The sequence below is a fragment of the Hippoglossus stenolepis genome, chromosome 16, assembly GCF_022539355.2.
Source record: "Hippoglossus stenolepis isolate QCI-W04-F060 chromosome 16, HSTE1.2, whole genome shotgun sequence".
Taxonomy (NCBI): domain Eukaryota; kingdom Metazoa; phylum Chordata; class Actinopteri; order Pleuronectiformes; family Pleuronectidae; genus Hippoglossus; species Hippoglossus stenolepis.
In genome coordinates this window covers 20,574,517-20,588,756 of record NC_061498.1, presented here as the reverse complement: position 1 = coordinate 20,588,756, position 14,240 = coordinate 20,574,517, and the positions used below count along the sequence as shown (strand labels likewise).

Genomic DNA, 14,240 nt, shown 5'->3' with positions numbered 1-14,240 from the left:
TTCACATTGCTCAGGTCATGTATGATACAGTGCAGGAGCGGAGTGATGAAAATACTTTTTACTGTGAAAGACTACAGCAGTTCCTCTGTTGCTTCTAAGGATCCCTTTCCAGCTTTTACATTTTTTTCGCATTTTTAAACTATCATTAACATTTAATTCGATAGAAAATGTTGGACTTTGGATGTTGATTTTCAGTTGTTTTTAAGAGCTCAGCTGTGAAAAGGCTGGTCCCCTGGCTCAGCAAGCCACCGTCCTTGCCTCTCTCATGGAGTTCTGAGGACTGTACGCCTGGTCATTAAAATCAGCGCTCCTGAGGAGACAATCTCAATATTTTATGAGGGACCTATCGAAGTGCACTAAGAGGATCATGACAGCACAATGCCCCACTGTGAAAATCCCTCCAACGTGAACCATGTGACAGACATGGGGGCTTGGGAGAGGCATGAAGCACATCCCAGAACTTTCTCCAGCTGTTGCTGTTTCAGCTGCTGTTGGCACTGCTGCTCTTGTCCCTGTCTATGTTCTGGGTACTGCTGAAGTTGTTAGTACAGTGATGTGGCCAATAGTCCTGTTGCTGATCCAATCTCTACCTGAAGGGGTCAGTTGCACCAACTGGTCTTTACAAAGCCAGGTCTTAACTGGTTAGTCTATTGAGACCAGTCTTTAGAATTGATTAGCACAAACCAAACTTTGGCCTAGTATTAAGAATGTATGTCAAGAGAATCTGTCTTATTTTGAATTAAATATGTGTTGTTATTATTGTTAGTAGTAGGAGCTTATTAATACAAAAGACCAGGCATAAAAAAGAGTTAAATAGAAGATGAAATTAGAAATGTCAGAGTAAAAGTTACAGTGTCAATTTTTGGAATCAATAAAAGACAGTGACAGAAAGGAAAGTCCTCAGCCTTGATTTAATAGAACAGAGTCGTTCTTGATACATGGAGCATTAAATTGAACGCTGTTTCTCAATATTTAGTTTTAAGCAGGCCTGTCCCAGAGGACCCGTGGGGTCTGGATTGTAGCAGTAGGTCAGGAATTTACTTTAGCCCTAAACCAGTCAGTGCTTTATAAATCAAAATCAGTATCAGTATTTTAAAATTAATTCTTTGACCAATAGGGAGCCAGTGTAAAGATCTGAGAACTGGAGTGATGTGCACTTTCATGGTGTTAGTGAGGACTTGAAGAGCAGTGTTTTAAATCACCTTCAGCTGTCTAATCAATTCCTTATAGACCTGTAAACACACCATTACACTTTTAAAGTCGACTGAAGATAAACACAAGTTTTTTCTAAATCCTACTGAAACATAAATCCTTTAATCCTCCATATGTTCTTATGTTGATAGAAGACAGATTAAAAAAAAACAAAAAACGGTCTGATGTCATAACTACACCTACATGTCTGGCTGAGTTTGTGGTTTTTTACTTTACCAACTTGAAGCTGAGTGCAGATTTTTGATCATTCTTTTTTGTCTCCAATAACCTCAGTATTATCTTTGTTTAACTGAGTAGAAATGGCACATTGAATTCATTTGATCAATGCACTAGCTTAGAGATTGTATGTGATTTTAGTTCCTTGTTGATAAGGCTATTTAAATGTTTGTGTCATCTGCATAATTCTGGAAACATATTTTGTTATTTTCCATAAACTGAGTTGGTGGGAGCCTGTAGATGTTGAACAGAAGAGGCCCCACAATGGAGCCCTGGGGAACTCTGCATGTTATTTTGGTCCGTTTGGATGTGCATTTCCATTACACACAAAGTAGTTCCTGTCCTTCGAGTATGATTAAAACCCGTTTGGTGCTGTGCCAGAAAGTCCTACCCCACTTTTCCAGATGGTCTAATAATACATTGAGGCTGACAAATATCAAGACTGAGATTCTTCCTGTGGCTGTAGTGTCATTTGAGACCTTAACCAGAGCAGCACTGTGGTGTGGTCCAAATCCTGACTAGAGGACATCAACACAGTAGTTTAGTGTCAAGAAGTTGTTCAGCAGTTGAAACAAAAATACCATCAGTGATTGTACTTCCATTGATTGATTGTAGTTAAAAATGGGAAGACCTGATATGGGCTCATAATTGTTCTTTAGTGATGTGTCTAGATTATTCTTTTTGAAGAGCTGCTTGATGACGGCAGTTTGCAGGTCCTCTGGGAGCACAAAGGAGAGAAGAGACATGTTGACAATTTGTTGAAGATCTGAGGCCATGCAATTAGAATCCGTTTTTGAAAAGGCCTGTTGGCTTTTGGAGTCTTAAGGATCACTCAGCTCTTATACTTTTCAACATTCTTTTTTCTGTTATAACCAGTGTGGCATTTTAACCAGATTTCTTTCGTTTTTACGACAACCACCTTCACCTTTATGTGCGCAAAAGCATCAATATTTGTAATTTATATTGAAGTACTTCATTGACTGAGATACAAGAGAGAGCATGTGAGAGAGAAAGCACGAGTAATGTTTCCGTTTTTTAGCAACATATTGTTCTCAAGTAAGGAATCTCAAAGAAAACACAGTTGCTCTCTCTGATCTGTGACTAAGTCTAGAGAGTTCCCTTTGTGTGTGGGCTCCGTCACGTGTAGGGCTCCAAGGTACCAATGAAGAGTCAACATTTTTTCTGAAAAAATACAAATGGCAACAGTAGATGAAAAAATGCCATTTTTTGGTGCAAAAGCAAATTGGAAGCTGAAATTGACCATGTAAACAGTAAACAGTTTAAAGTACACCTGACTTAAATATATAAATATAAATAAGTAAAAACTCAATTCAAACTAATGTGTATAATAAGTTGTTTATAAGATCACTTCAGTCTAATTCTTCAGGCTCAATTCTGCACATCCTATCGAAAACTGTGATGCAGCAGTATCAGCATTGGAAGGCATTTCAAGGGAAAAAACTGAACACTGAAAAACTGCAAACAAAGTGACGCTTCAAGGATTAAAGAGCTGAAGTGCCGGCTGCTGATTAATTGTGTCCTGCTGCCTTCACATGCAGGGATTTAATGACCTGAAGGAGAAGCGTTCCATAAACTCTAAAGCAGCTGTGGACAACAGATATAGTCAGAAAGAATCGATCAAATACTTCATAAATAAATGCAAACCACTTAGATGCTTAAACCACATTAAATCTTATATTTATTTTTTTATGCATATTTATACACATTGGGACCAAGACATTAATTATATTCTTAATTATATATTTTTGTAAATTTGTTCAAAGAACTTAGTTTGCTGTGGTTGATAAAATCACTGGAGTAGTGAAACAGCTCTAGGCACGGACGTGATTCTGAGACATCTACACTCAGCACAGTGTTGATGCACAGGTCGACCCACAACCAGCACGTTCAGAATATTATACATAACTGCGTGCAATGGGCTGTAATTAAAGTCCACCTTCAAATACAAATACGCAACTGCATCAGAGGGCGCAAATCCTCCTAGGCCCTGGCTGTCAATATTCTGGATACCAAACTATGAAGTAACCTTCGTCTATCTGCCCCCAGACTGTAGCATCCTCTTCCTCTTTGCTCTCTCATGATTAAAGCTCACTTCAGGCAGGGGCTGAAGTGGCACTCCTTTTTTTAAATTCCTCTTGTCTCTTGTTCCTGACAGAAGGAACAGATGGGTGAGGCAGGAAGAACAAATAGTTTATGTTATGGTTGAATAGATTGACTTCCTACTTGTTAAGGCAAAGTCCACCTGCCTTAACAAGACTTCTCTGGTCCCAGCAGCAGTTGAAAGCCCTGTGTTTAGTTCCAACAATCTGCTGCTCCGCTCCTCTTCTGGCTGCTGGGAGAGGGAGGCTGATAAACAACTCAGAGTTCACAGAGCTGACTGTGTTCAACAGTAAATTCTCGTTTCAGCATTTCCGATTCCTGCATCACATCATCTTTTTTCACTGTGTGCAGAATGCATACAGATGGATGTGCAGCCACAGTATTCAGAACTCTTCCCGTCATTCCAGAGACCATATCTTTGTGAAAGCAGTATTTTGGCATTTTACTGGATTTACTCAGTCCTCCTCCTCTGTGAGAAAGTGAGGTTGCACAGGATGGAGATCCCGGCTCCTGCAATAGTGGAGTAAGTGGGTTTTCTAGCTGTGCACTTATTCTGGGAAGTTTGTTGCTAGCTGTCTCTTTCGCAGCAGTCCACAGCTATGTCCAAGTCTGTACAGAAGTTGTAGACAATGATAATGCGGACCAGCCAGTCACATCACAAATCTCAGGGTGCTGGGCTCAGCTCGTTACTCGTCCTCCCATAGTCCATAGTAATTATTTACTTTTAGGCTTTGCCCCAAGGGACTCCCACAGAGGATTGACTGAGTTATTATCCGGCACACAGCCTTCATGTTTCTTGGCAGTCTTGTTGGTACAAATGAAAAATGAGTTAGTATGCTCCTGTCCACTGTTCTGAGTCCAATTGCTGTCATTCCCAAACAACCCATTTACATCCACATTCACTTCTAACTGGTGAATTGTGGTTTCCAGCCCTGCAACCTTTAGTAGAAGTTTGTCATAGTCATCCACGGAGAAGGGGGCCATTTGCTGCTTATGAGCTTTTTTTAGGTGCTATGAATCCAGAGGCTTGTGCAGGCTTGTGCTGTCGGTAGGCCATGCTCATACATTGCTGAGGAGACGATAAAAAATGTTCAAATATGGCAACAGCCTACTATACCCGCATAAATTATAGTTGCAATGATTTATCAGTATCCAGGAGTTGCTGCTTATTTTTTCTCACAGCCGAAAAACAAAATTGTGCAAGCAGAAGCGAGATCAAGCTGGAAAGCATCCACACTGTAAGATAGCAGGAAGTAAAAGGTCAGAGTGAGTGCGGATAACAAAAAACGATCTATTTTGACAGTTGTGCACTTAATTTCCGCTTTTGACAAAGGAGATCACAAGATTCTTCTAGACACACAAACCTACCTAAACCCAGCAGAAGATAATTTTATATTTTCAGATGGCAGCTGCAGTAATTCACACTCTCTAGCATAGACTCGTCAATGAGTTTCTTTAAATAATTGATGACTGAGTTCTTGTAATTGGTACACAGGTGAGCAGAGACTTTTTCTGCATACTTTGATATCTGGCACCACAAAACAAGTCAAAAGTAAAATAATGGGTGTTATTCTTGATTTTGAGTTTAATTTGTATTCACACATTAACGAGATTACCAAGGTTGTCTTTTATCCCCTAAGAAATATTGCTTGTCGGACCATATACCTTACAATGGAAGATGGGAAAACGTTGATTTGTGCTTTTGTTTTTTCTCACATGAATTATTCAGGTAGCTTGTACAGACTTCAGCAACCAGGGTTTTAACAAGAACCTGGAAATTAGATCACATTTCTCCAGTTTTAGCACCATTACACTGGCTTGCTGTCTCTGTGAGATTTGAAAATTCTTTCACTTGTTTATGAGGCTCTTGATGGTTGAGCACCTTCGTGCATGTCTGATTGCTTTTGTGAGTATGTTCCAAACTATTCTCTCAGGTCGTGTAGTGCAGTCTTGTTAAATATTACAAAAATTTACTATAAAAAGGATGTTGGTGCAGACTTCTGTTTTTATGCACCAAAGATTTGAAATAAACTCCGACCACAAATTAAAAAAGCTGCGGACTGATTGTTATGATCTTGGTTTTAATTAATTGTATTTTTAAATAAACTTTGCTTTGTTTTTATTTGATACACTTTTTTGTATCATTTATACCATTTATATGCTTTAATGCTTCATACTGTTTTATTTTGAGCAGAAATGAATGCATAAAAGCTGATATACAAATAAAGTTTATAATCACAACTATAATATATTCTTATTCTGACAGTGTTATTTGCAATATCAACTGGCTGGTAGCCGCTGAAAGAAATTTATTCATGAGTATATTACAGGCCGTGAAGTGATGACAGTGATGACAGGAAATGTGCAACAAAAGCCTCAGCTGGACTCTAACTGGAGATGTTGCTGTTCCTGCTCTGTGTCTTAAGGAACGCCCCAGGAGCATTGGTGATATCTACCAGTCCTTGAAATGCTGCTCATCCATAACTAACCTTGCTTATTCATGTATTTACTACAAGCACTTGCACTTGCAAAACTAAATCTCTGGTGGTGCCATGTGGTGTGAGAACTGAGCACAATTTTTGAAACAGTACAATAGGAACGTTGTAAAAAATGTATGAATAATCATTGTGTAAAACTCTATTTAATTGTTATCGTTATTAATCATCTAGCATCATTTTAGAAAATGTATAATACGTCTATGTTAAAGGAATAGTTCAAAGAAAAATGAAAATTCACTCATTATCTACTCACCACTCTGCCGATGGAGGGGTGGGTGAAGTGTTTGAGTCCTCAAAACACTTTTGGAGTTTCAGGGGTAAACAGAGATTCAGCCGAATCCAATACAATTAAATTAACTGGGGATCAATTCTTCAAATGGAAAAAACAACAGAAAAGTGTCCTTAAGCCCCTACATTCAAATTCAACTTGTAACTCCGTCATTTACACCAAGTTTTCTGCCTAAAAGTTCACACGCACCCACCCCTCCATTGGTATAGTGCTGAGAATTTTCATTTTTCTGTGAACTATCCCTTTAAAGAACCTGTGTATATCTTCAGCTGTTTTCAGATATAAACTCTCGTAAGACTCCTGAGTTTACCTTTCACATATGAAGACTGCAGCAGGAGATTGCTCGGGTCAGATCAGTTCCCAACAACAGGAAAATGTCAGGAAAATTCAAGCGAGGTGTGTCTTCTGCAGGAGGCAGAACATGATGTGTGAATTCCCCTTTTTTTCCCCCTTTCTCCCCCGTTTTAATTTCTTCTCACACCTACATGCACAAGAATCCCACACTACCATAAAATCTCTCCATAACAAATAAGGCCAACACACCAGTTTCTCCCCTGTATTCTTAACACATTGTTTGTAATCAGGTTTTGTATATCTTCTTGCGTCACAATTAAAATAAGTATATAAATTAATTAATTACCCTGCAGAGATCAGGTGTTTCTCTCTCTAGCACAGACACCGGCATCAGTTCTTATCGCCCAAAAGCTCTTGGATCTCGTTGTCTTAACTTTTTCTGCATCTTCTACATGTATAGCACCTCTATTTAATCCTGAGATATTTGTATTCTTTTTTGATTTATTTTCATGCATGTTCAAAACCTCATTGACACACGCATAAGCTCACTGTGAATTTTCTGGGCATTTTCCTTCCGTAGTCTCACACAGGCTTACTTGGAAAATGCCAGGAGTAAGTGACTTTCTCACACACAGAGCCCCTGCAGAAAATGCATGTTCTTGTCTGGACTTCAGTTCATGTCTGTGAAAGCTATTTCAGAAAAGTAAAATTCCTATGATGCAAGCTGATTCAAACGAGATTATTTGCAGAAAATGAATCATACACAGCAAAACTAACTGTGCCACAAAAGAACTGAAAATACTGAGCCGCTGTTAAATAACGGAGCACACAGCCTGCAATAAAACATCTGTGTAAAACCATCCCACCGGACAGGTCCAGTTAAGCCGAGCGAGGTAAACAGCATGGATTGTGGATTTGATGCTGAGCAGGATTAAGCCCCGGAGCCTGACTGTGAACACAGCACTCTGTCTTAAAACCATTTTGGACAGGAACTCCCGGGGAATGGAAAGGTACTAAGAGTTTTTACAGCACAGAGTCACAGGCTGTTCATGTTTCAATCCCTGATCCGAGCACAGAGCTGAACACATTACATCATTATAACACCCCATTTTATTAAAGAATCGTCTGCTAATGCTAACTGCTGGTGACGAGCCTGTGACTGCTGCTGTTTCATCCAGTCATTGAAAGTAACTCAGTTAATTTACTTTAAGTATTACACTTAAGTACAATGCTCTGATACTTGTGCCTCATAAGCACTGTGAGTATATTCATTTTATTAATATTTATTTAGATTTTTGTATGTAAAACACACTGACATATATACACTATTAGGTCTCAACATTAAAAGTGACAACTGTTTTTTACTGTTGTGGCTCAATAGGCTGTTGAGTAATCAGTTCACAAGGTAGTCTATCTCCTCAACTACAACATGAAAGTACCACTACACAATTAATATATGTACAATATTGATCTAGTTAGAGAGTAATATAATACTGATACTCATAGAGACCATTGTGTATACAAGTACTTATACTTTTTCTGCTTTAATCGTTAATATATATATATACACACATATATATATATACTTTTACTTTTGGGCCACAGAGGCAGAAACAAGCTATGGAATTCTAAGGTCTGTCACTGTGAGTAAGATTTTTCCTCCCATAATCTGAAATATATAATCATGGTTCTATGGTGATAAATGACATTAATAAATATTCAGCTTTACCTTCTGTGTAAACTTTAATGAAGCTTTCAGTTGATGGAGCCTAAGTAATGACTTTAACATGTCACTGTCAAAATACTCCTGAAAATTAGTGTCGCTAACAACACAGCCACCACTGTTTAAGTCCACCCTGGAAATGAAAAATTATTATTTCAGGTCTTCAGATCAAAAGTTTGAACATTGTGGGATCTTTGCTCTTGGCAAAGAACAACTTGCTGCTCTGCTATTAAATTTGAATATTCTCCTTGAGATCCAGGGGCACTGTTCTCTCAAAATATGTTTACGGTTGTCATGATAATAATTGTACATATTTTTATGTGAGAATGACCATCTTGAAGCTTTTTTACTTTAGAACTCCTTCGCCAGGGAGAAGGTTCTCTCCAAGAAATGCAGCATCTGAGTGATTGATACACTGAGTTCAATTTGACAATAGAAATAATGCATTTAACCTGTGGAGGACTGAAACCATAGACTGTTTATAAAGAGTATAAACAACACATCTCCACATCTTCCCACTATCCAGAAATGAAGCTAAAATATCTCAGATATGAACAGTGCCATCTTGGGGATGGACACTTGAACACACATCAGTGTGATAAGAACTACCAATCAGGACACAATCCATCTTTGAGAAAAATCGATCTGATGTGTACTGTGACTTTTTAATTCGGTCCACGTTTTATTCACTAACATGGAGGAGGCAGGATTAATGACCTACACTGCAGCCAGCCACCTGAAGGCGATCAAGACACTTTGTCTTCACCTTTGAGAGGCAGTCATGTCGTCCATCTTTATGTACAGTCTAAGGTTCAAACAGAGAAAATGTAGTAAGTCCAACAGACTGTATTAAGGCGGGCAGTAAAAAACAACATCGTCAATAAGCATTACAGCGTGTAAAGCACATCCCTTTAAGTAATTCACAGGATAACGGACTGCACCGTGGACATCTTCCAGCTAATTAAAAACTCCATTCAAGATTCTGAACTGCCTCACACTCTAAATGTCTTCTTCATTGTCTTCATCAAACGTCTGTCTGACTGAATGTGTCGAGCCTAAGGCACTTGCTGCCCTTTACTGAGGGGAAGGGGGAAACATACTTTATGTAATATTATATCAAAGCGCCAGCACAAATGACTGAATACTGAGAATAAACCCTACATGTGCTTGTAAGCTTTTCTCCTACAGTAACAAGGTTATGGTGAACAGCACTGCAACAGAACTGGTCCTCGCTTCATCATCACAACCATATAGTATTATGGTAATAATGAAACAGACTCTTTACTTCATATGTATATTTATAGCAATAACGACTATTCATTATAATTCATATTCTGGTATCTGCATATGTCCTACATTTTCTTCTTCTTACTGTTTGTATAATGTTTGAGGAATTATTCACTGTCTGAATCATTATTTGCTAAGATATTAATATTTCATCTGAACATGCAACAGTGATTGAAATTAAGCGACAAGCAGATGAATTATTGTTGCCTTGATGTCTAATCTAATTTGATGAAGCAGATTTTATTTTTAATGTGATTGTGTTTGTATTGGAAGTATTCTGCTAATTGAAACTGCGGCTGTTGGGCCAGTGCAGCAGAGTCTTCGCTTCACAGGTCATGCTCCTGCCTGACTTGAGATTTTTTTTACTTTTGAACTGCAATTGTGGGTCAAACTAAAAATGTAACTTCATTACATCTAAATACCCACATCATTCTCAACTTATGCCTTCTACTGTACATTTGTCACCTCCATGCTGAGATAACATTGATGACATCACTATGACAACCTCACCAAAGTTTTTGTTTCAGATGTGATGCTGTTTTACACCTGGTGTCAAGTAAACTCGCGAAGACTTTTGTTTTTGTTGAAACATTTTAGTTAGTTACATTATGCGTTACCCTGTTTAAAAAGTTGTAGGTGAGGACAAACAGAGCGAGGGGAGGGTAATTACACTCCTAATAGAACAACTGTACTGAAAGGTGCCCACTCCTTCTGGTAAATGACAAAACCTATCCACTCATCCACTTAGCTATAGCATCGCAGTGAGCCTCTTGTCTGAGGTTTAGTATGAAAAGCAGTCACATTAGATCCTGCAAGTTCTAAATTAAAGTATCAAGTCTCTGTCAGCACCAAGACTAGAGCTGTTGTGCAGAAAAGGTATTTATTAATTTTAAATTGTTTTCCGTTAAATCAAGACATATTGGGGCCACAGAACTTTAAATCTGACTTAAGTGCAAGCATAAACTTCCACCTGGTCCTCTCTATTGTTACATGTGAATGCCAAACATCTACTATTTAATTGAAACTAGTGGTTAACACAGTCTGACAGACCACAAAGAAACCCAGATGGAACATTAGCCTCATCCACGACCTCTTCAGAAGGTGATATCCCTGTAATTCCCTCGAGACTTGCTCATTGAGATGAGGGCTAAGAAGTGCCAAGGGGTGAGCGCCATGTTATTCCCCGAGAGACAGCAGTGTCAGCCACTAATCATGGCTGCCGTGGCACGCTGTGGTTCAGACGAGGACGGTTTGAGATCAGATCAGAGCCATCAGAAGCTCAGCCCCTGCTAATCCAGGCCACTGGGGAATGTAGGTTGCCTAGGCGAATGAAAAATCTGGATTATTGAAAAACTGTGCCGGAGCTCATTTGAAATACATTTGCATGGAATTTCTGTTAATACCGTATGCATATGCATACAAATGGGCACAAATGATATTTAATTGTATTTGTAATTAATTATTGTGTGTGTGTGCGGGTGTGTGTGTTTAGAATTCACTTAAAATAACAGCTCCTATTAACATATTAATAGTTTAATTAAAAGAAATGTTTTCATAGATAAAATAAATAAATAAATATTAAAACTTCTGATTGGGCAGTGCCCCTATTCACAAAACCTAGTCACAGTGTGCAGGATTTGCCAAACACTGAGAGACATCATGAAACACAACCTGGTTTAGGTACGAATCGCTGATGTATGGAACTAAGAGAATAAAAATATGTCTCAAAGAAAACTACAGTTTTACAGTTTGGGGTGTTATTTTTTCACGCCCTGCCACTGGGCCTTCATTTATTAAAATAAATGCTGAGGTCCTACATTGCAATGACATCATTTCATCAATGGTGAAATCTGGGATGTGTTATACCAAAAAAAGACCCAAAACAAAAACCAGAAACACGAGAGCCAAGCTCACAGATCCTGATACTTTTGGATATTAACAGTGGTAACGCAATGTTTAATCAGGCCATATGTCAGGTGAATGCATCATTAATAGCATCTGAGAACAGTGAGTGATTTTCCCAAAACAAGGCGTGTTGTCATTACTCTCTGTTAATCACCTAAATATGATGGATATTCATTATAATAACAATGGATCAAATGAATAATGTAAAAGTGGACCCTCAGCTTTATGGGGCTTTACATCATTTTGAGCTCAGACAGTTGGTAATTCTGCAGATCGCAGTGTTCAGAGTAGAAAATCCTGCTCAGCATTAACCAGCAGACAGACAGAGTCGGCTGGAGAACATGGTGACCGGGTACACTTTTGTAAACCCAAACCTTTTTATCGGACCCGATCCATTACCCTCAATTATCTCCAAGTCAAATCTGAACCCACCTGGATCTGTTAACATATGACCTACAACCCACCCCATCTGTGATTCAACACACATGCTACACACATAGTCACTCAAATCAGATGGGTTATGGCCTCATTGTCCTCCCATTTCGGTGGCTGAGTTCTGTTCTTGGAAAAAAGAAAAAAGTATCTGAATATTTGCAGCACCTGTGCTCAACTGTGTGTGTGTGTTTCTTCAGCAATGACGTGCCTATGCTTGTGCTTACAAGCAGCAAAGCCACTGAGAACATTTTCACCGCTAACTTTGTGACAGTAATCTGAGGGGAGGTGAAGGAGTCCAAGGTGGTGTTGTAGGCCTTCACAATAAAACAAATCCTTGTGGCTGCCTTGGCTTCATATAAGCTGATTTTTATGTTAAAAATACTGCACAATCATTTGAAGTTCTCCTAAGAAAAGTCTACGTCAGTTCTCCCCCGCCACCAACTCAAGTTTTTATTTTTTTTTACCTGTGCCTGTACCTGTGAATTTATATGAATAGATTTTTTACCAATTACACACCTTGTTTCCCCAGGACCCGCCCCAGTGCAGGACTTGGAGGTGGTCCACAGCAGATACCAGTTGTTGCCCTTCTTGTTATGACACATTCATTATTTTTAGTGGGCCAATAACAGTCAGTCCTTAGCATATTACATTATTGAAAAATTTGGAAGTGTGTTTGAATGATGGATTTTGACTGAACTTGGGGGAAGGTCATGGCATGGGTCAGGGAAAGGGGACCCATTTAATGCGGATCCGGATTAGGGGGCGGATCCAGGGATTTTTCTCTATACTTTCTTTCACATTGCAAGATTCAACATCTTCAGTTTTCCCAGGTAATAATTTATTGATCTTGATGAAAAAATCACGCAAATTTAGGGAACTGAGTAAGTGTGTGAAATTTGGAGATATGCTATTTAAGAGCCTAGTTTTTATCTTGTTTTCCCCCTGACATCATGTGCTGCTGGCTGGGGGCGTGACCTCCACTACATGTACTTTCCCAACAATCTGCATTCAGCTACTACTCACCTGATGCTTATTGAGGTTACTCGGAACGGATCACAACATCCATGGCCATCTTACAAAATGGTATTTCACCCTCAGGATGTCACTGAGTGGAAATTTTCCCACTGGGTGATGAACTCTTTAAAACACTGGTGTTACCGATTAAACAGGACAATAAACAAGAAAAGGCGTGTGTTGGCTCAGTATCTGTGCAGGATGGATTGAGTGAGATCTGTTACGTTAGATTTCCATGAGCCAGGAGAGCCGCAGATCATCCAACATTTTAATGCTCTTTTAACAGCAAATCCTCATCATGCTCGTCGGTCAACTCTCTGCTTGTCATGTGATGAGACTCCGTTTCTCTGTGATGTGACTTTACCGTAGAACATGACTATCCGACTTGAATCTGACGGGTTGAAACAGAAAAATCTAAATACTAGCACTTATAAATACTATAAATAACAGTACTAATAATTAGTACACAAAAATGAACCAAACAAGGTTTAAAATGAAACAGTAATATAATGTCCCTAGACACGATGTAACACCAGTAACACTGACGTTTAATTAAAGCCTCTGGTATTGTATCCTTATTTCTTATCCTGTCTTATTAGAAAGTTTGCCTTTCTTGAACATGCTCACCTGTGCCCTAATTATTCAGTCCAGTGTGTTTCTGTCACACTCTGCCAGATCCTCAGCCACACTGTCTCCTGGACCTTTACCTGAAAGCACTTCTGTGTTTTTGTGATAATTGAATTATAACTTATCTGTGTATTTTGTGTTTTGTTTTTCAACAAAACCGTTATTTTTTTGTCATTAGGAAACAGAACCTTAAAATGCCAAGCAGAAGATGAGAGAAGATTTAATCTGAAACCCTGAATTTAGAGAAAGCCTTGTTTTAAAGTAAGATGGAATATAGATTTTTTGAGATATGTTCAGTGTATTCATACTAGGGGTAATTATAATTTAGAGTACATGAGGATATTTATATTTTGAACCTAAATCTGAAAACCATTTATATCACAATAAAACCGTCCAATTCCAAGGCCACATCTTCAATCAATCAATCCATCAATCCATCAATCCATCAATCCATCAATCCATCAATCCAATTGAAATTGTATAGACCATATTTCCGAATTACAATTTGTCTCATAAGGGTTAACAAGGTGTAATATATTCTGCCCTTAACCCTAAAAAAGGATGAGGGGAAACTACAAAAAAAACATCTCAGGGAGAGTCACATGTGAGGGATCCCTCT

General features: G+C 38.7%; 1 protein-coding gene across 1 annotated transcript in view; it reads right to left on the bottom strand.

The window, feature by feature from the left end:
* The window catches only part of LOC124854939 (carbonic anhydrase-related protein 10-like), a 106,190-nt gene that overhangs the window by 35,351 nt on the left and 56,599 nt on the right, over positions 1–14,240 (bottom strand). The gene's annotated exons all lie outside the window — the stretch shown is intronic.